We start from the raw sequence: 22,490 nt of genomic DNA on the forward strand, positions 1-22,490 counted from the left end.
ATAAGTCTCATTGTGAGCCTTTGGATGAAGAAGTTGGAGGGCTGAGATTAAAAGCAAAAATAGGGGGATTAATGCCTAACAAAACACTCTCCCTCTCTACTTTACTAATCAACATTAATTAATTATTAATCCACTATATAACATTTTTTCTCACAATAACTTCTCACTCATCCCTCACAATTTCATCCATTCATCTCTCTAAAATCCCAATTAAATCAAATACCCCAAAAAATCACCCCAAAAAATCCACTTCAAAATCCAAAAAATTCAAAATCCAAAAAAAGAAAAAATTACCCCCTCCTTCCGCCAACCCCACCGGCCACCACCACATACACCAATGACCACGAGACTCACAACCGCACCACTCATCTTCCCCCACAACCACCGCCATAGTCGATCCCGCGCCCCCAACCACCCTCCTTTCTCTCCGCCACAAACCCAGATCCGCGCCTCCCACCAACCTCCCCCAATGCCGCCACCACCACCGAACACGAACATCAAACACCACAAGCTGTCTCCTCCATCTTCACCACCACGCACCATCCTCCAACTACCACCACAACCACCGCCTCCTCCAACTAACAACAACAAACACAACCACACCCGACACCACCAAACCCGCACGACAACGACCCACCAGATCTGCCGTCTCTCTTGCTCTGCTGCCTTCTACCACCGTCACTCCACATCCTCCCTCCTCTTTGACCACGGCTGCCACACATCTTCTCGTATTTTTTTTTTCAGATCTGGAGGATAGTGCGTGGTGGTGAAGAGGGGTAGTTGGTGGTTGTGTATACCTTGGTAGTTGTTGTATGGTGGTGGTGACAAAAAAAAAATTAACACATTTCTTTGTTCCTCCATCTCCCTTTATCGTTTCATATTTTCAGAATTTTTTTTTTATTCTTCCCTCAGCATGCTGCCAGATCTGAAGTTTTTTTTTTTTTTTTTTAAGTAAAGTTGTTTTAAAATTTGGCTAATTTTTTTTTTATGGATGGGCTATATAACTTACGATTTACTTTTGTTTTTTTGTTTTCCTCTCTTTTTTACGTGTTAGGGTGATAATTTCAGATTTTGTTAGGGTGATAATTTCAGAATTTGTTTCAATTTTCAGTTTTGCTCTTTTTTTTTTCAGATTTCGAGTTTTAGATCTCGTTTTTCTAGATCTTGTTTTTATTTTGTGAATTTTTTTATTTTAGTCTTACATTTACTAAGTACATATCATATAATTTGTTAATTTTAATCTTAGATATATTTAAAATGTCGTCTCCTCATTTTTCTTCAATTGTTGTTATATTAGATCGTTTTATTTTAGTCTTAGATCTAATAAATAGATCCAAGGTTAATTGTTGATTTTCATCTTAGATGTGCATTTTTTTTCTCCTAAAATTACTCTTTTTTCTACTAAAATTACACTTTTTTCTGTTAGAATTACACTTTTTTCTACTAGAATTACAATTACTTTTTTTTGTTACAATTACACTTTTTTCTGCTAAAATTACACTTTTTTCCATTAAAATTACACTTTTTCCATTAAAATTACACTTTTTTCTGTTAAAATTACACTTTTTTTCAGTTAAAATTACACTTTTCTTTATTAAAATTACACTTTTTTTTGTTAAAATTACACTTTCTTCTGTTAAAATTACACTTTTCTCCATTAAAATTACACCTTTTTCTGTTAAAATTACAATTTTTTCCATTAAAATTGCACTTTTTTCTGTTAAAATTACACTTTTTTTTTTGTTAGAATTACACTTTTTTCTGTTAAAATTACACTTTTCTCCAATAAAATTACACTTTTTTCTGCTAGAATAACTCTTTCTTCGGCTAAAATTACACTTTTTCTGCTAGAATTACACTTATTTCTATTGGACTAATGTTACACTCTCAATGGACTTGGTCATATTCTCATTGGACTAATGTTACACTCTCAATGGACTAAAATTACATTCTCAGTGGACTAAAATTACACTTTTTTTTTTGGGAAAATGTAAGCTTCTCATTGAAAAATATAAATGTCCCTTACAACATTACATTCAATACAATTACCACATGCTGTCAAACAAGCATCAAACTACCAGTATCCTTAGGCAGACTGTAGATAATGAACCCAGTCTATGACTCGTCTATTGTGAGACTTGATGACACAATTGTTTAACCTATTCTGAACCTCCATTTTAATCATCCTACATAGGACTGTAGGCCTGATAACATATCCCTCGATCCTGCACTTGTTTCTACTAAACCAGACATGAGCCAGAATACTTGCTATGATCATAGCAATGATCTTCTTCCTGCTAAGTTCAGGTGTCCTCCACTTTACCCACCAGTGAATACACTCAGTGATAGGTAGCTGCAGTAAGCACCATTCAGATATCAGTTGCAGGCAACATCTACTATAGTAACAGTCAAAGAACAGGTGACTGTGACTCTCCTCAGCATCACCACACAAGAAACAACAATTGACAGTTGTAAGCCTATCCTGAGTTAATAGTCTCTGCTGAGCAACAAGCCACACCATGAAACTATGCTTAGGCAAGATCCACCTATTTAGCATCCAAGGATACCAACTGACTATAGGCCCCGCAGGTCTAAGCCAATCATACCCCTCTTTGATTGAATAATACTCCACATTGTTGGTTGAGAATAACTTAGCCTTATAAATATTTTTGACTTGGCAAATTTTTTTCCATGCCCAGCTAGACCCAATTGCAGGTTGATAATCTTCCCAAGATTGTGATTTAATGTAAATGGCATGGACCCATCTTACCCACAAATTATCTGCCTTCATGGCCACCCACCACACATACTTACCTATGGCGGTCACATTCCACACATGTAGGTCCCTAAGCCCCAGACCCCCATGCTTCTTCTTATGGCAAATCTGATCCCAAGAGACCAGAGCAGGAGTTTCCTTGTTATCAGTCCCATGCCATAGGTAATTCCTACACAACCCTTCAATTTTCTTAATGACAGTTTTGGGAAGAATGAAAATTCTAGCCCAATAACTATGGAGATTACTAAGAACAGCTTTGATCAACACCATCCTACCAGCATAAGAAAGCTTTCTTGCTCCAAAACCTCTGATTTTCTCCACAATCTTCACAACCAAACAATCACAATCCAGGATAGACAGTCTCTTAGGGGTCACATTAACCCCCAAATACTTAAAAGGGATTGTTCCTCTTCTCATTCCAAACTTATTTTCCAGATGAAGGATCACTGGATCATCCACCCCATTACAATAAAAATTTGATTTACCCTTATTCATGATGAGGCCAGAAGATTTAGAGAAATTGTTGAAAGCTCTCAGCAGAAGCTCACTAGAATCCCTGTCTCCTCTACAAAACAGGATGAGGTCATCAGCAAAGCACAGGTGTGTAAGCTGGATCCTGTTGCATAATGGATGGAACTTAAACCTAGCATGCCTCTGAATCACTCCCACCACTCTGCTGAAGTACTCTAAGCAGATAGTGAATAAGAGAGGAGAGGGAGGGTCTCCCTGTCTAAGCCCTCTCATGCCAGAAAAGAAACCAAAATTATCCCCATTCAGAGATAGTGTGTAAGTAGGGTTCATGACACACTCCATCACAAGTCTTAAGAATCTTTCAGGGAAGCCAAGACACATTAGCATGTCTCTAACAAAAGACCACTCAACTGAGTCATAGGCTTTCTGTAAGTCTAACTTCATCATCAGCCTAGGAGAACAACTCTTTCTTTTATAAAGCTTAATGAGATCTTGACAAATCAGAATGTTACCCACAATATCTCTCCCCTTGATGAAGGCACTTTGGGAAGGACTGATAATATCAGGAAGAACCTTCCCTAATCTTGAGCAAATAACTTTTGATAAACATTTATAGACAGTGTTGCAACAAGCAATGGGTCTGAATTGCAACACTTTCCTGGACTAAAATAACACTTTCCTGGACTAAAATAACACTCTCATTGGACTGAAATTACACTTTTTTGGACTAAAATAATACTTTTCTGGACTAAAATAAGACTCTCATTGGACTGAAATTAAACTTTCCTTGACTAAAATAACACTTTTTGTCGTTAAAATAACACTCGTAAAATGATAAAATTATAAAAATTTAAAATATTATTCGTCAAAATCAGTCAAAAAAGACTGAAGTTAAACTCGTAAGACGCAAAATTCTCGTAAACATTCCTTAAAATTACAAATTTCAAAATAATATCCATCAAAACCGCTTCGTAGATTAAAGTTACACTTTTGCTGTTAGAATTACATTCGTAAAATCCTAAAATGTCGAAAACTTGTCTAAAAAAAATGAAAAAAAAACTGAAACTGGAAAAGTGTTAACAAAATTTTCATAAACTTTGAAGTATAAGATAAATGGTGTTGTTAATTGTGTATGATAATGAATTAGTAAATGTATTATTAAAACTAGAGAGAGAAGTGAATTAATTAGTTTTAAGTGTGTTTCTTACTTTCAATCTCAAGCATCCACCAAGCATGATCTAAGGGATATGGGAGGGACTTATGGACTCAAAAGATATGAAGGACTTATAAGAACTTTACTCTCTCTCTCTCTCTCTCTCTATATATATATATATATATATATATATATATATATATATATATATATAAGGGTTCTCATGAGTCCTTCATATCTTTTGAGTCCCTAAATCTTCATAAGGACTCTTGGATGATTGGATGAAGGAAATGGAGGGATGGGATTACATCTCAAAAAAGGGTCATAAATCTCCCTCCCTAATCTTGTATACCTCTTTCTAATCTTGTATAACTCCTTCCTCATTCTAATCTCCCTACTCACTCACTCACTCATTATCCATTTCATTCATTCACCCTCTTCAATCATTCACTCCCCCTCTCCTCATTCATTCTCTCCCAACAAAAAAAAACCCCAAAAAATAAAAATAAAAACAAAAACCAAACAAAATACTCTTTTTTTCATCAACAAATTAAAAAAAAACCCAAAAAACAATAAAACAATAAAAACCAAATCAAAAAACTTCTTCTTCATCTGGAAAAAAACAACAATAAAGAAAAAAAAAACCACCCAACCATTCCCACAACCACCCACACGCGGCCCACCACAACCATTCCCACCACCAGACCCGTCACACGACCATCACCACACCCGACCCACCACACGCCACCGAAACCAACACTATTACCCAGATCTGCCGCCGTCTCCCTTCTCCGCCCCCACATACTACTTGAACTCTTTTCTCCTTTTCCAGGAGTAACTTTCGATTTTGGTGAACAGTTTTCTTCCTGATTTCCTTTCTTACTACCATTTTGTTTACTACTTAAACTCGGTTCCTTAAATGTTACTACCAGCTTCCTTGGACGAGACCTTGTTCGTTTTGTAGATGTAAATCTCTTGCTACTTCCATGTTCAGAAGAAAGATTACCATCATTTGGACTAAAATTTTGTCTTTGTTGTTTTATGTTTACTGTGTTTGTTGTTTGTGTTTTGTTTGGTTTTGGTTTTTGGTTTTTGTGTTTTTTTTTTGTTTTTTTTAACCTCCCTTTTATGGTCTTTGTTTTGTTTTTGTTGTCCATTTTTTTATTTTTCAGATTTACTTTGGTTTATTGTCTTAATTTTTTTATTTAATTTTAGCTCTATTAAATATGAAATATGCAAAAAAAGGATTGTACGACTAAAGTTACACTATTTGTGACTAAAGTTACATTATTTGTTGATTTAGTTTTAGCTCTATTCTATTAAATATGAAATATGCAAAAAAAAACGTCTTATTATTTGTCTTTTTTGTTAATGTTGTTTTTTTGTTATTATTTGTTTTCATATCTATTGGTTTTTTTTTTTTTGCAATTTGAAGTGTTACAATACTTTTAGAGCTAGAATTGGTTTTAGTATTTCGATTTTTTTTATTTCGATTTTTTAAAATTTTCATATTTTGTGTTAAAGTTTTAGAATAATCAAAATAAAGTTATACTATTAACGTTTAAAGTTATACATTGTATAAATTGAAGTTACACAAACATTGGAGTTATACAATGTGAATTTGAATATATTAATTCTAATTTATTACACATTTTGTATAACTTCAATGCTCATTATGTACAACTTCAGTCGTACTATGTGCAATTTCAATGCCTATATGTGCAACTTTAATCTCGTCTTGTTATTGCGTTGATTTCAAATTTGGACTAATTTTACATGATTTTGGACTAAAGTTACACAAATTTGGACAAAAGTTGTACAAAAAAGGACTAAACTTACACAATTTTGGACTAAAGTTGCACAATTTTGGCTGAAATTATACAATTTTGAACTAAAGTTATACAAATAAGGATTAAAGTTATACAATATTTTGGGCTGAAGTTATAGAATAATTAAAATAAAGTTATACTATTAACCTCTAAAGTTATACATTGTATAAATTGAAGTTACACAAATTTTGGACTAAAGTTATACATCTTGTGTATTAAATCTCTTATTCTTCTCATTTCTCTTCTTTTTTGTACTAAAGTTACACTATTTAAGACTAAATAGTGTAACTTTATGGACTAGAGTTATTTGGACTGAAAGTTATACAAATATTGACCAGAGTTATACAAATTTGGACTAAAATTATACATAATATCATTGAAGTTGCACACAATGTGGATTGAAGTTATACATAATGTCAGTGAAGTTATACATAATGTTGATTGAAGTTATACAAAATGTCGGTGAAGTTGTACTCATAGAAGTTTTAATACTAAATCTGAAAAATTTATATAACAACACGAAATTTAACAAGAGATTGAAATTATAAAATTGAAATTTGAGAAAATAAATAACTTTAGTCCAAAATTGTATAAATTTAGTCCTTTTCTCTATAACTTTAGTCCAAAATTGTGTAACTTTAGTCAATAATAGTATAACTTTAGTCCTTTTTTTGTATAATTTTAGTTCATAATAGTATAACTTTAGTCCTTTTTTGTATAACTTTTGTCCAAAATTGTGTAACTTTAGTCCATAATAGTATAACTTTAGTCCTTTCTGTATAACTTTAGTCCATAATATTATAATTTTAGTCTTTTTTTGTGTAACTTTAGTCCAAAATCGTGTAACTTTAATCCATAATAGTATAACTTTGGTCCAAATGTAATTCAGATTTGAAACTAACACAATGTCATTGTTGTACATAATGTAAGTTAAAGTTATACATAATGTGAGTGAAGTTATACATAATGTCAGTGGAGTTATACACAATGCCAGTGAAGTTATACATAAAATCAGTGAAGTTATACATAATGTTGATTGAAGTTATACATAATATCGGTGAAGTTGCACAGAATATCATTGAAGTTGTACATAATGTAAATTAAAGTTATACATAATGTCAGTGAAGTTATACATTATGTCAGTGAAGTTATACATAATGTTGATTGAAGTTATACATAATATCGGTGAAATTATACACATTGAAGTTTTAATAATAAATCCGAAAATTTTATATAACAACACGAAATTTAACAAGACGAAATTTTAAATAATTTATAAAACAAGCGGTTGAAGTTATAAACATTGAAATTTGAGAAAATAAGTAACTATACATTGAAATTTAAATACTAAACTGTTAAATTTATATAACACAACGAATTTTAACGAGACGGGATTTAACAAATAGAAATAAAACAACTTCAAACAACAAATTAAATACAAAATCTGGAAAAAAAAAAGACGATAAAAAAAATACACACAATCTAGAAAAAAAAAATGTTAACTTACTCGCGGTGCGGTGGTGATGGTGGTGGTGGTGTCGGGTGGGGTGGTGGTATATGAGGAAGAGGGGTTTTGATTTGTTTGGATTTTTGATTTGTTTGGATTTTTTATTTATTTGGATTTTTTGGGTTTTTTTTATTTATTTGGATTTTTGGGTTTTTTTATTTATTTGGATTTTTTGAGTTTTTTTTATTTATTTGGATTTTTGGGTTTTTTTTATTTGGATTTTTTTGGGTTTTTTTTATTTATTTGGATTTTTTGGGTTTTTTATTTATTTGGATTTTTTGGGTTGAGGTTTTGAGAGAACAGAAGAGTGAAATGTGTGAGATGAGAGAGAAATGGATGGGTAGAAAACAAATATATAGTAAATTAGTGGTTAATTAGGGTGGATTAGTAAAGTGTGTTTATTAGCTTCTATAATGACTTTGGGTGGGTTCATCTCATCCCTCCATCTTCCTCCATCCAATGACTCATAATAGGACTTATGGACTCAATACATATACATGGCCTTAGTTGATCTCTTCTCTCTCTCTCTCTCTATATATATATATATATATGTGTGTGTGTGTGTGTGTGTGTGTGTGTGTGTGTGTGTGTGTGTGTGTGTGTGTGTGTGTGTGTGTGTGTGTGTGTGTGTGTGTGTGTGTGTGTGTGTGTGTGTGTGTGTGTGTGTGTGTGTGTGTGTGTGTGTGTGTGTGTGTTTGCTTGTCGTTTTGCATAAAGGTATAGATAGTTGGAAGTGTCAGATTGAACATGCGGGTAGTATACGAGTCTGCATGACTCGATCGAGTGGAGGGCACTCGATCGAGTAGGTGAGTGACTCGATCGAGTGGGTGTAACTCGGTCGAGTAGGTGGTTTTCCGTTTCTGGGCAGTAGTCTGTTTTTTGGGCACTCGATCGAGTAGGATAGGGCACTCGATCGAGTGGGGTCAACGCGATCGAGTGGGAGGTTGGCTCGATCGAGTACGTTTTTATGAGCTTTCTGGTCAGGTTCTGGAGTCGAGGCACTCGATCGAGTAAGTGGGCAACTCGATCGAGTGTGTTACACCCCCTCATACCAAGGTGCCTTACCAGGACCACCCTACCATGAAAGTGTGTTACCATCTCGGTTACCCGAGGTTCGTAAATATCAAAAGCGTCTTAACTAAGCACATTTATTAAAGTACCAATAAAATAATGTTTACATCAAAACCAAATCTCAAACTGGTCCAACGAAATATAAATAAATGTCTAACAACTAGAAAACATAACTACGACTCAAACCGTGGTGCTACGACTGATGATGACAATTCCCCCATGACTGTCCCAAGCTCACCCATAGCAATACCTGTCAAGTCTGCTCACCATCCCCGAATGGATCACCGCAGGTTTTACAAACAACAACACGGGATCAGTATTACTCAATCAATGTAAGGCAAACAACACGGTAACCACCTGATCATCCACACTCCCCGGTCTCCCGATCTCACATAGTAACCGACTACACACCGAAGTGTGTAGCCCTGCCAGATTACCCATCGCAACAGGTAATCCACGCCGCCAGTGGGTGACCGCAGCTGATCCCACCAAGTCCAGCTCATTAACGAGCGACTAAAACAAATCCCTGTCCCTTAATGTGCACATCCCCTCCCGTGGCGGGTTCCACGGAGGGCGAACTAGGGTGTGAAGCCACTACCGCAAGTGACTCCACCACAATCACAACACACAGCATCACAGCTGTCACAACCTCTCCACACCAACACCGTCACAACAAAGCCCATACTCCGATGATCAGCAGTTATCAATAATCACGAAACAATAATGCCATAACAATTAACAGTAAAACTGAGTAGGAAACCCTACCTTACCAATCAACAGTAGAATGTAGATCAGAAAGGCTCCTCTACGAAGTCTTCTCCTATACAATAATCACATAACACAATTACATAATGAACAATCCCCCCTTTTATTCCCTAATTCCAAACATACAGTAGTCTCAATAAAACATAAATGACATAGGGAAATGAACTTACCAACAGTAGAATGCAAGATTGCACGTAAGGGTCACAACGATTGCACACACACGAGATTAGAGGATGATTAGGGAGCTATTAGAGTGTGATTAAGGTAATCGTCAAATGATTAGGGTTAAAATGACGTTTTAGAAACTGACGGTGAATATAAAAATAACCCTAAACACTCTCGCATCAAACAGCTAAAACAACACTCGTCAGACCGGATACTCGGTCGAGTAAAGCTATACTCGGCCGAGTATCCTCTACTCGGTCGAGTATTCCCATACTCGGCCGAGTATTCATCGGCAGAACCAAAACAGACCCTACAATTAACACTACTTGGCCGAGTAGGCTCTACTCAGTCGAGTATGCAACTTAATAAAATCTGTAGTATTACAGTCTTCCCCCCTTAAAAAGAACTTCTTCCCCGAAGTTCCAACCCAACCTATAAAATATGGATACCTAACACTAAATCCATCAACCAAGCTTACTTCCACAACACGACTTACGATATCATCTCAACTACAACATAGCCTCTCGACACTAACTCCATAATACCATTGAATAACCATAACATAAGTGTTGCCAACTCTGTCTCACTACTATAAAGCTCACTAGCACCTCAATTACCGAGACAATCCACCGGACAAGACAACCATCAAAACGGAATGTTACATTCTACCGCCCTTAAAACGAACTTCGTCCTCGAAGTTTACTCACGCACATAAACATCCTCACAGAATCTGTTACTCTCACTCATAAACATCATACTACTACGAGCACTGCCATTACCTGTAATAACATAAACCCCAACATAAATCCATCCTTTACTCTACACCAACACTCAAACTTCTAATTATATTGTAACATGTACAAGTATCAAACTCTCTTTGTTGCATCCTACTCCTCTTAAGATAAATGTTACGTCCTCGTAACTCACTAATACTAGATCTTTAAATATAACTTCTCATTCTCCTCATCACGACCGCATGTCAACGATATCCGCCTATAGCCTCGACACCTACTACATCTACTCCTATATCCAAGGTTCTCTTACTTTATCAGCTCTCGTGCCTCCAATTGTTTTGTACTCACATAACATATATCATAAAATCCTCAATATAACCACCACCCCATCTCTTCTACATTACCGCAAAAACAACATACTTCTATATACTTATACGCTCATATCCACGATCTAAACTCACAATCCACAATTGTTACACACTCACATTAGGTTTTCAAGTTCATCACTTCTATTACCACAAAACTCACCCTTGACTTAACATGATACTAAGTCCTAAAACTCCGTACTCCCTGTCCCAAGGAAAGGTGCTAAACCACTTGTAGTTCCAGTTCAATACCACACATGCTCCACAAACTCTTACTACAACTATGCCCACCAATGCCTCATCTAAACAAGATCAAAAGTACTCCAACAACCTCTCACTACTGAGTTCTATTAACATAATATTACTATATCATGACAACAACAAAACCATACCCAACTCTCTTTCATATCCCACTCTACCTTCAATCCGAAGCCGAAACTGATAAGAAACATTAACAAACAAAACAACACTCGATATGCCAACACCGACACTAACAGCAAACAACAGTAAACAAACAACATTACGTGACAACATGAAAATACCTGTATCACCACACGGATTACCGTGCACAGTGCACAAAACCACATCGATAGCCATCACAACTTTTACAATCTCATAACACTGACTCAACACAGCTTCCTTGACCACAAGACTTTATTAAAACTGCTCTACCAGATCACATCGCAGCATATTAGACTGGATCACAAATACCAACCTTATGAATATTATCCATACCATGACTCTTGAGGCCGGAACCTCACACCATCACTTACAGATGTCATACATACACATATAAGTTTAACATATGACGCGGAACACACACATAACGACTCGTAACTACCACGCCACACCATTACTCGTGAGGCCAGAACCTCACACAAAGTTTCACACACCTCATGGACCCATAATCGAATCTAGCTAGCCAATCCTGAGCACGTAAGTTACCACTTGACAATGAATACCTCTCATCCGGACTTAACTCAGGTGCCTTTCATAACATATCCTCTCGTACACACAATTATCACCCCTCCGGCAAATGTAGCCATAACGTCAGTACCCAACTTCAAGCGAACACCTCATATATCCACATCTTATACTCCCTCACAACCAAACATACTAATCACCTCCACAAAATCAACCTCATTAGAACAACTAACTTCCCTAAAGTAACAACATCATCAACCACTAGTGACAATACTATGACACCAACATCCTTCATGTGACCACTCTCTTACTATCACCTCTCAATATAACACTCTGTTTCCTCTCTTTGGTTATCATCCCAAATAACGAACATCCAATCCATCAACAAAATCTACCTCAACATTATTCCCAATTCTATCATTTATCATATCGTTACCTAACTCTCCATCAAAGTCTCAGATCGTGCAAACACTCTACAAGCTTCTCATTCCATTAATACCTCGAAACTCACGGCTAACATGTCGTCCTAGTCTCTTATATAACCATTAACTCACACCCTCTAGTGAGACTATCGTACATTTCCATAATTTCCTACCTTGATGCTCCTTAACTCCGGTCAACATTCTCTCAACTTACTTCCATCCTTATTTCCCCCTTTTTACTCAATAATACCAATCAATAATTCATCTCCTTTCTCTTTCTACCTAACTCTTTAGTAATTTTTTTTTTTCATAGCTCTCCAACTCTAATTCCCTTAATTCATATCAATATCTTATCATTCTTCTTATCATATATCCTCTCTTATGTTTCTTCTCACTTCCCTTGTCACCATCAAGTCCACACACTAACATTTACTCTTCAATTAGTCGTATCTCCCTTTCGTATCTCTAGAAGACCAAAAAAATTTACCTCCTACCGTTAATTTCCCAAAGAATTACACACTATGCTCACCCCTTGATATTCCAAATTCCCAAACTCAGTCACTATCTACAAATCCACGTCGCGACATAACTCCATCTAAGTTCACTACATACCCTACTTCTCTATCCCTGTACCACAACCTTTCATTACATATATCCTTAAGCAACTCAATCCTAACTGTCTCCCTCCATAATTCCTTACACACCCCAATATGCCACTATTCGTATGCCTTATTTCAATCTTTCATTCTCACGTTTCTTTACACTTACATCACCCTTGCCCATATACACTTACTTTTATATTACTCAACACACGACTATATCACTCACCATATCTCACCAACATGTTCCTTACCTTGATTAGCTCATCATTCCTCCCTTTCCTTTTTCCACTATCCCTCAGAACCATATTAACACATGTATTCCTTACCCAACACATGTCCTTCACAAGCCGGAATGCTCCTTGTCATAACATCCGGTAACTTACGTATCAAGACCGTCACATTTATAAAAGAACGCTTTAAGACTCAAAACACACATGTATACATACCCTACGACTCAAAAAAACCGTAAGAACATAACTACCGACTCAAAATGACCGCCCATTGAAGTACTCGATCGAGTACATAGCATACTAGGTCGAGTACAGGGTACTCGGTCGAGTAACTATATTACTCGGCCGAGTTTTCGACTCTAGAAGCGAACGTAATTATCACAGAGGATTACTCGGTCGAGTATTGGGAATACTCGGCCGAGTATCCCTTACTCGGACGAGTATTACTTTACTCGGTCGAGTACCAACACAATTCTCAGCATCGTCCAGTTTTCGTAAAACAGTCATATCTCACTCGTTTCTTGGTCATTCTGGGCGTTTGACCTATCGTTAGAATCATAAGAAGACAAGCTATCACCTCAACTTGGAATTACAGCAGTATCATTTATAGAACTAGACTTATGACAGTTTTAAGACAACCCCTCCAAAATCGGTTTGTATACAAATCGAATTTTCTTAACAAAACAACTTAAACATGCATAAAGCAAACAATAATAACTCAATACTTCTAAAAACCAGTACATAGGTGAACTTTCATCATACTCACATTAAAATTAAACACGACATTCACATATGTAGACGTATGACCCTAATCATATATTCTACCAACAATCAAGCATTGACATCATTATGTTCATATGCACATGTACCCCTACCATACTTCATGCTCAACATTGTATTAAACAGGTAACATGATCACATTCTTCATGCTCAATATCAATCAGATACGAATTCACAATTTACCCTTCATATTTTACCATGTTTCAACACTTAACATGCCAACATATTCCATGTTCAAAGTTTAACATCAACAAATCCTCGATACATCTCTGAACCACTATCACATTCCACTTCTTTCATCATTTCATCCAACCATGCACAAGATTCAAACTATAGGTATCAAACACACATGACTCAAACATACAACAGTTTCCCCCCATGTGACCGGCTTGAGATCGTGAGGGCCTTAATGCAACTTCGGGACGTCTCCCAAGTCTTTGCGGTAGCTCCAAATAACTCTCCCCGGGTTCATTTTATTTAGACTCCCTAAGTTCATTGGGTTCATTAGTTTTAGGTGCCGGAATCGTCAGCTCTGATACCACTTTGTAACACCTCCTCATACCAAGGTGCCTTACCAGGACCACCCTACCATGAAAGTGTGTTACCTTCTCGGTTACCCGAGGTTAGTAAATATCAAAAGCGTCTGAACTAAGCACATTTATTAAAGTACCAATAAAATAATGTTTACATCAAAACCAAATCTCAAACTGGTCCAACGAAATATAAATAAATGTCTAACAACTAGAAAACATAACTACGACTCAAACCGTGGTGCTACGACTGATGATGACAATTCCCCCATGACTGTCCCAAGCTCACCCATAACAATACCTGTCAAGTCTGCTCACCATCCCCTAATGGATCACCGCAGGTTTTACAAACAACAACACAGGGTCAGTTATTACTCAATCAATGTAAGGCAAACAACACGGTAACCACCTGATCATCCACACTCCCCGGTCTCCCGATCTCACATAGTAACCGACTACACACCAAAGTGTGTAGCCCTGCCAGATTACCCATCGCAACAGGTAATCCACGCCGCCAGTGGGTGACCGCAGCCGATCCCACCAAGTCCAGCTCATCAACGAGCGACTAAAACAAATCCCTATCCCTTAATGTGCACATCCCCTCCCGTGGCGGGTTCCACGGAGGGCGAACTAGGGTGTGAAGCCACTCCCGCAAGTGACTCCACCACAATCACAACACACAGCATCACAGCTGTCACAACCTCTCCACACCAACACCGTCACAACAACGCCCATACTCCAATGATCAACAGTTATCAATAATCACGAAACAATCATGCCATAACAATTAACAGTAAAACTGAGTAGGAAACCTTACCTTAGAAATCAACAGTAGAATGTAGATCATACAATCAGAAAGGCTCCTCTACGAAGTCTTCTCCTATACAATAATCACATAACACAATTACATAATGAACAATCCCCCCTTTTATTCCCTAATTCAAAACATACAGTAGTCCCAATAAAACATAAATGACATAGGGAAATGAACTTACCAACAGTAGAATGCGAGATTGCACGTAAGGGTCACAACGATTGCACACACACGAGATTAGAGGATGATTAGGGAGCGATTAGAGTGTGATTAAGGTAATCGTCAAATGATTAGGGTTAAAATGACGTTTTAGAAACTGACGGTGAATATAAAAATAATCCTAAACACTCCCGCATCAAACCGCTAAAACAACACTCGTCAGACCGGATACTCGGTCGAGTAAAGCTATACTCGGCCGAGTATCCTCTACTCGGTCGAGTATTCCCATACTCGGCCGAGTATTCATCGGTAGAACCAAAACAGACCCTACAATTAACACTACTCGGCCGAGTAGGCTCTACTCGGTCGAGTATGCAACTTAATAAAATCCGTAGTATTACAGAGTGACCTCAACTCGATCGAGTGGGTTGTGGCACTCGATCGAGTAGGTGTTGTACAGGTCGTATTCGTGATTTGAGATATGGGGTGTGTGTTCATGTTTACCTTTTCTTATATAGTTCCAAGATGCCGCCGAAAAAAACGCTTTGTATGCTAGGGCTGAAAACATGAGTGTAGACGAGATTGTTAAGATGTTGGAGCACCAAGATGCTCTTACTAAGGCTTTGAAGAAAGTGGGAAAAGATAAAGAGGCGGGGCCAGATCACTCCAAAATAAGTATACATATAGCGAGGTTTAATCCTAACGAGTACATGGGAACAGGGGCACCAATTTTGCTGGATAATTGGCATAGAGAGATGGAAAACATACTCAATCTGGTTCATTGCCCTGAGGAGCTTCGAGTGGAACAGGCTGCGTTCTACTTGAGGGAAGCAGCTGGAGAGTGGTGGGATAAGGTTAAGGTGAGTGCTTTGGACTTGTATATGAAACAGGGGTTACCAGCATTACCTTGGGATGAGTTTAAGAAAGCTATGAGGCGAGAGTTCGTACCAGAGCATGTGTGTAGCAAGCCGAGATAGGAGTTTGATGATTTTAAGATGACTTCTGACGTGACAGTTGCTGAGTACTACCATAGGTTTAACGAGAAATATAGGTACGCAGAGGACATGAGGCTGAGCCAAGAGAACTTGGCGTTGAGGTTTGAGAAGGGGTTGACACCCAATATCATAGAAAAGTTGCCGGTAGGGGTCCTTACAGATGTTAAGGAGGTCTATGAGCGTGCCGGGAGAGCTGAGAGGTTGGTAGAGATGACCAAGGAGAACCGAGAGAGAGTTTCTGAGAAGAGGAAAGCTGAGAGTTAGGGTGGTGGCCAGTCTAGTTACAAGAGGGGCGGCCATAACCAGGTGAGAGCGTACTCTTCAGGTTCGGGGTTTAGCGCTGGAGATTCTTACAGGCGTGGCCGTAGAGGTAGTAGCGGCAGTTGGGGTTTGTCTTGTTTTAACTGTGGCGGTATGGGCCACAAGAGGTATGAGTGTACCACTGCTGTGAGTGGGGGTTTCCAGAGACCGTCACAGGGGAGTTTCTCTCAGGGTCCATCGCAGAGTTATGCTAGTAACAGGTCGGCTGGGTCGTGGAATAACCGGGGTGGTCAGAGTAACAACAATGGTGGGGCTAACCGCAATGGCGATAATTCATACCAGAGACCGGTGACGAACAACAAAAACCAGGGGTTGGCTGCTAAGCCGTCTACTTCAGCTAGTATTGTCCAGGGAAGTGGACAGAAGACCAGTGGTAAGTTTTTCATGATGGAGAAGAAAGGAGCAGAGGATGATGCTCAGGTTATCACCGGTACTTTTCTTGTTAATGGAGTCTTTACCTTTGTTTTGTTTGATTCGGGGGCGTCACAGTCGTTTGTATCATCGAGTCATGCTAAGCTTTTGGGTTTGAGTGAGTATGAGTCTGTAAAAGAGGAAGTTTTTATACCGTCGGGTGAGTCGGTATCTTGTGGGCGGTTATATAGAGGTGTGTCTATGATAGTTGGGCAAGTTGACCTACCAGTGGACTTGTTAGAGTTTCCTTTGGAGGGTTTTGAGATGATAGTTAGTATGGACTGGTTGAGTAAGTATAAGGCTAAGATAGATTGTCATCAAAAGAGGGGTTTTTTGAGAGGTCCCAAGGGGATTAGTGTGTCTTATCGTGGGTTTGTTGTCAAACCCAAAGTTAAGTTGATTGCAGCAGTGACCTTGAAGTCTTATCTGAGGAAGGGGTGTCCGTTGATCTTATGTCATATGAGAGACCATCGTATGGAGGGTCCGACAGTTGAGCAGATACCAGTGGTGGGAGAGTTTCCAGATGTCTTTCCAGATAAGATAACGGGTTTACCACCAAAGAGGGAGATAGATTTCAGTGTTGAGTTGAAACCGGGGACGGGGCCAATCTCTAAGTCACCGTATCGTATGGGTCCTAAGGATTTGGAGGAGCTGAAGAAACAGCTGGATGATTTGATTGAGAAGGGATACATTAACCCTAGTGTATCACCATGGGGAGCACCAGTCTTGTTTGTGGAAAATAAAGATGGAAGTTTGAGGTTATGCATCGATTATAGAGAGATGAACAGGGTTACAGCGAAGAACAAGTATCCTTTGCCGAGGATAGATGATTTGTTTGATCAGTTGAACGGTGCAGCGGTCTTTTCTAAGATCGATTTGAGGTCAGGTTATCATCAGGTGAAGATTCGGGAGGAGGACATACCTATGACAGCTTTTACATCGAGGTATGGTCACTATGAGTATGTTGTGATGCCGTTTGGGTTGTCTAATGCACCTGCAGTGTTTATGGATTTGATGAACCGGATCTTCAGTCAGTTCTTGGATCGGTTTGTTGTGGTCTTTATCGATGATATCTTAGTCTTTTCTAAAACTAAGGAGGAGCATGAGGAGCATTTGAGGATAATATTGCAGACTTTGCGAGACAATCAGCTATATGCAAAGTTGTCTAAGTGTGAGTTCTGGTTAGAGGAGGTTGCTTTTCTGGGGCATGTGATTTCAAAGAAGGGTGTTGATGTGGATCCTGCAAAGATAGAGGCAGTTACTCGGTGGGAAGAACCAAAGAATGTGGCAGAGATCAGGAGTTTCTTGGGTTTAGCAGGGTACTATCGACGGTTCGTGAAGGATTTTTCCAAGATAGCCAGACCGATGACAGCTTTGATGAGGAAAGAGAACAGGTTTCGTTGGGATGAAAGTTGTGAGACGGCTTTCCAAACATTAAAGGAGCGTTTGACCACAGCTCCAATCTTAGCATTACCTGAAGGGAGTGAGAACTTTGAAGTGTATACAGATGCTTCAAAGAATGGGTTGGGATGTGTGTTGATGCAGAACGAGAAAGTGATTGCCTATGCTTCTAGGCAATTGAAGCCTTATGAGGAGAACTATCCGACACATGATCTAGAGTTGGGTCCGGTTGTGTTTGCTCTCAAGATTTGGAGGCATTATCTTTATGGGGCGACCTTTAAGGTGTTTTCATATCACAAGAGTCTCAAGTATATCTTCACTCAAAAGGAGTTGAACATGAGACAGAGGAGGTGGATGGAGCTGATTGGGGATTATGACATGGATATTATATACCATGAAGGGAAAGCTAATGTGGTTGCAGATGCCTTGAGCAGGAAGAGTGTGCATTCCCTATGCAACGCTATGTCTTTGATGAGTTTGAGAGATGAGGTGGGGAAGATGGGGATACATATGATACAGAAAGAGGATGCTTTAGGGGATTTGACAGTGAAGCCAGATCTTTATGATGATATTCGCAGGAAACAGGCTTTGGATCCCAAGATTGAGGAGTGGAGAGCTGGAGTAGAGAAAGAGACAGTGTCTAGATTCACTATTCATACAGATGGCAGTTTGAGGTTCGATGGGAGATGGTGTGTTCCTAGTGATGAGGAGTTGAAAAAGATGATCATGATAGAGGCTCATTGCACACCATACTCGGTACATCCAGGCGGTGATAAGTTATATAAAGATTTGAAGAAGACTTTCTGGTGGCCTGGGATGAAGAAGGAAACAGCTGAGTTTGTGGCTCGTTGTTTGACATGTCAGAGAGTTAAGGGGGAGCAGCGACGACCACAAGGTAAGATTCAGTCTCTTAAGATACCTGAGTGGAAGTGGGAGTCCATTTCTATGGATTTTATAGTGGGTTTGTCGAGGAGACAATGGGGTAATAACATGATATGGGTTATAGTGGATCGTCTGACCAAGTCAGCTCACTTCGTGCCGATGAAAGATAATTGGACCAAGATACAGTTAGCTTTGGCTTATAGGAAGGATGTGGTTCGTTTGCATGGAGTGCATAAGGATATAGTGTCCGATAGAGATGCGAGGTTCATATCACGGTTTTGGAAAGAGTTGCGGAAGTTGATGGGAACTACCTTAAATATGAGTACTGCATTTCATCCTGCGATAGATGGCCAGACAGAGAGGACCATCAAGACTTTAGAGGACATGTTGCGAGCTTGTGTTATGGAGTTTGGTGGTTGCTGGGAACAGAGATTGGACCTAATTGTGTTTTCTTATAACAACAGCTATCACACCAGTATAGGCATGGCACCGTTTTAGGCTTTGTATGGGAGGAGATGTAGGAGTCCGATTTGCTGGGATGATAGAGCTGAGGCAATGGTTTTAGAGCCAGAGATGGTACAGGAGATGGTTGAACGGGTTAAGCTGATCAGACAGAAGATGAAAGCGGCCCAGGATGGACAAAAGAGTTATGCAGATTTACATCGTCGTGACATAGAGTTTCAGATTGAGGACAAGGTTCTTTTGAAAGTGTCTCCTATGCGTGGGATAATGAGATTTGGTAAGAAAGGGAAGCTGAGTCAGAAGTTTATAGGACCACATGAGATTTTGGATCGTGTGGGTGAGGTTGCTTACCGGTTAGCTTTACCTGCTGCTTTGGATAGAGTGCATAATATGTTTCATGTGTCTCAGATGCGGAATTATGTGAGTGATCCTTCACATGTGTTAGATGTAGAGAACATCGAGTTGGATGAGTCCTTGTCTTATCTTGAGGTGCCAAAACGGATTCTTAATCGCAAGGTTAGGAAAACTAGACATGAGGAAACAGTGTTGCTTGAGGTTCTTTGATCTAATCATGAGGTTGAGGAGACTACTTGGGAGGCGGAGTAAGCTATGAGGGAGTGGTATCCGTCTCTTTTTTATCAGGTATGTGTGGTTACGGGGACGTAACCATGTTTCTTTTAGGGGGGTAGGAGATGGTCGCATAGAGTTTTTGTATGTCTTATGTTGGTTTTAGTACAGTTAGTAGTTGTCTTGAGTCGAGTCGAGTGTTGTTTTGGGAGGTGGTTTTGAGTTTTGTTTTGAGTTTTGGTCATGTTGTTGTGTCGGGAGGAAGTTAGTATGTTTTGTTTTTGTTTATGGGTTGAACTTCAGGGACGAAATTCTTTTTAAGGAGGTAAGACTGTAATACAACGGTTTTCTATGTCTCTGGGTACTCTATCGAGTGGGGCTTACTCTGTCGAGTAAATAGTTTTTGACGCAAAACAGTAGACTGCCTGTAGGGTACTCGATCGAGTAAGATGGGGACTCGATCGAGTGAGTCACTTACTCGATCGAGTAAGTGTGTTTTACGGGTTGATTAACCGGGTTTTGTTAATGATGCGAGATTAGTATAAAAGGGTGGTCGTCACTATTCTTAATCACTGTTAGCCTTTCTAAAAACCTTTTTGAGAAAAAGAGAAGTTACGTAGTTCGTGTTCTTCGCATTGTTAACAAATCCCAAGGCTAGGAGTGTCGGTTTGCCTCATTCTTTATGCCGTTGTGATCGTCGTGTCAAGGGTAAGCTTTTTATATAATTTTCTATTTTCATAATGTTTTGATAAACTTGGTTAAACCCTAATTGGGTAATGTTGGGGGTTTTTGGGTGATTGTATGATTGTGGTAGTAATTGTATGTATACCTGTTATAGGAGGAGGATTCATTGAGGAGAAATTCTGATTAGCTGCTAGATCGTCTGTGGTGTTTGCATTCCAGGTAGGGTTTCCTTACTCAGTATTGGTTACATAGTGTTGTTGATGATTGTTGTTGTTGTTGTTGTTGATACTTTATCGTATTGGTATTGGTTTTGGTAATTGTTGTTTGTATAAGGTGATTATTGTATAACTGTCTGTGATCTTTGGGGTGCGTCCCTGGATGAGTGGAGTCACTTGTGGGAGTGGCTTCACGCCCTTGATTCGCCTTCTGTGGAACCCGCCACAGAAGGGATGTGCACATTAATGAACATGGGTTTATCGCTCGAAGAAGATGAGGGGGGCTTAAGTGGGAACGGCTGCGGTCCCCCACTGGCGGCGAGGAGTACTTGTTGAGATGGAGCTACTTTCAAAATCAAAAGAAGCTCACTCCCAAACAAGCAAGGTGGCAAGACTTCCTGGCCGAATTTGACTACGTCATGGAGTACAAACCAGGCAAGACCAACACAGTTGTTGATGCATTAAGCCGTAAGGCTACGCTAGCGAACATAAGTGGAGTTGCTAGCACATTGATCAGTCGAGTCAAGGAGGGACTTGATAAGGATCCCTTAGCAACGAACTTGATGACATTGGCTAAGGAGGGCAAGACTCAGAGATTTTGGGTAGAAGATGATGTTCTTTATACCGTGGGACATTGAGTCTATGTAAAAAAATGGGGAAGCTTGCGAAGGGAAGTCATGAAGAAGTGTCATGACTCGATGTGGGCGGTCATCCAGGGAGGTCATCCAGGGATTCAGAGGACTATCGCCCTCATAGAATAATCATTCTATTGGCCTGAAATGCGGGATCATGTTGAAGCCTATGTGAAGACATGCCTTGTGTGCCAACAAGACTAGATTGAACATCAAGTTCCAGCGGGTCTCTTACAACCCTTACTGATTCCGGACAAGCCATGAGAGAGTATTTTCATGGACTTTGTTTCGGCTTTACCCAAGTCTGAGGGGTGTGGCTCGATCTTGGTGGTGGTTGATCGATTCTCCAAGTATGGGATGTTCATACCAATGACAAAGGATTGTACGGGCGAGGAAGCGGCAAGGTTTTTCTTTAAGAATGTTGTGAAATATTGGGGACTACCGAAGAGCATCGTAAGTGACCGAGATCCCCGCTTCACAGCACGTTTTTGGATCGAGTTGTTTAAATTAATAGGGTTGAGTCTACATTTCTCTACAAGCTTTCATCCTCAAATCGATGGGCAGGCCGAGAGAGTCAAAGCCTTACTCGAACTTTATCTTAGGCACTTTATAAGTGTCAATCA

Source organism: Silene latifolia, chromosome 2 (assembly GCF_048544455.1).
Source record: "Silene latifolia isolate original U9 population chromosome 2, ASM4854445v1, whole genome shotgun sequence".
Lineage (NCBI taxonomy): Eukaryota > Viridiplantae > Streptophyta > Magnoliopsida > Caryophyllales > Caryophyllaceae > Silene > Silene latifolia.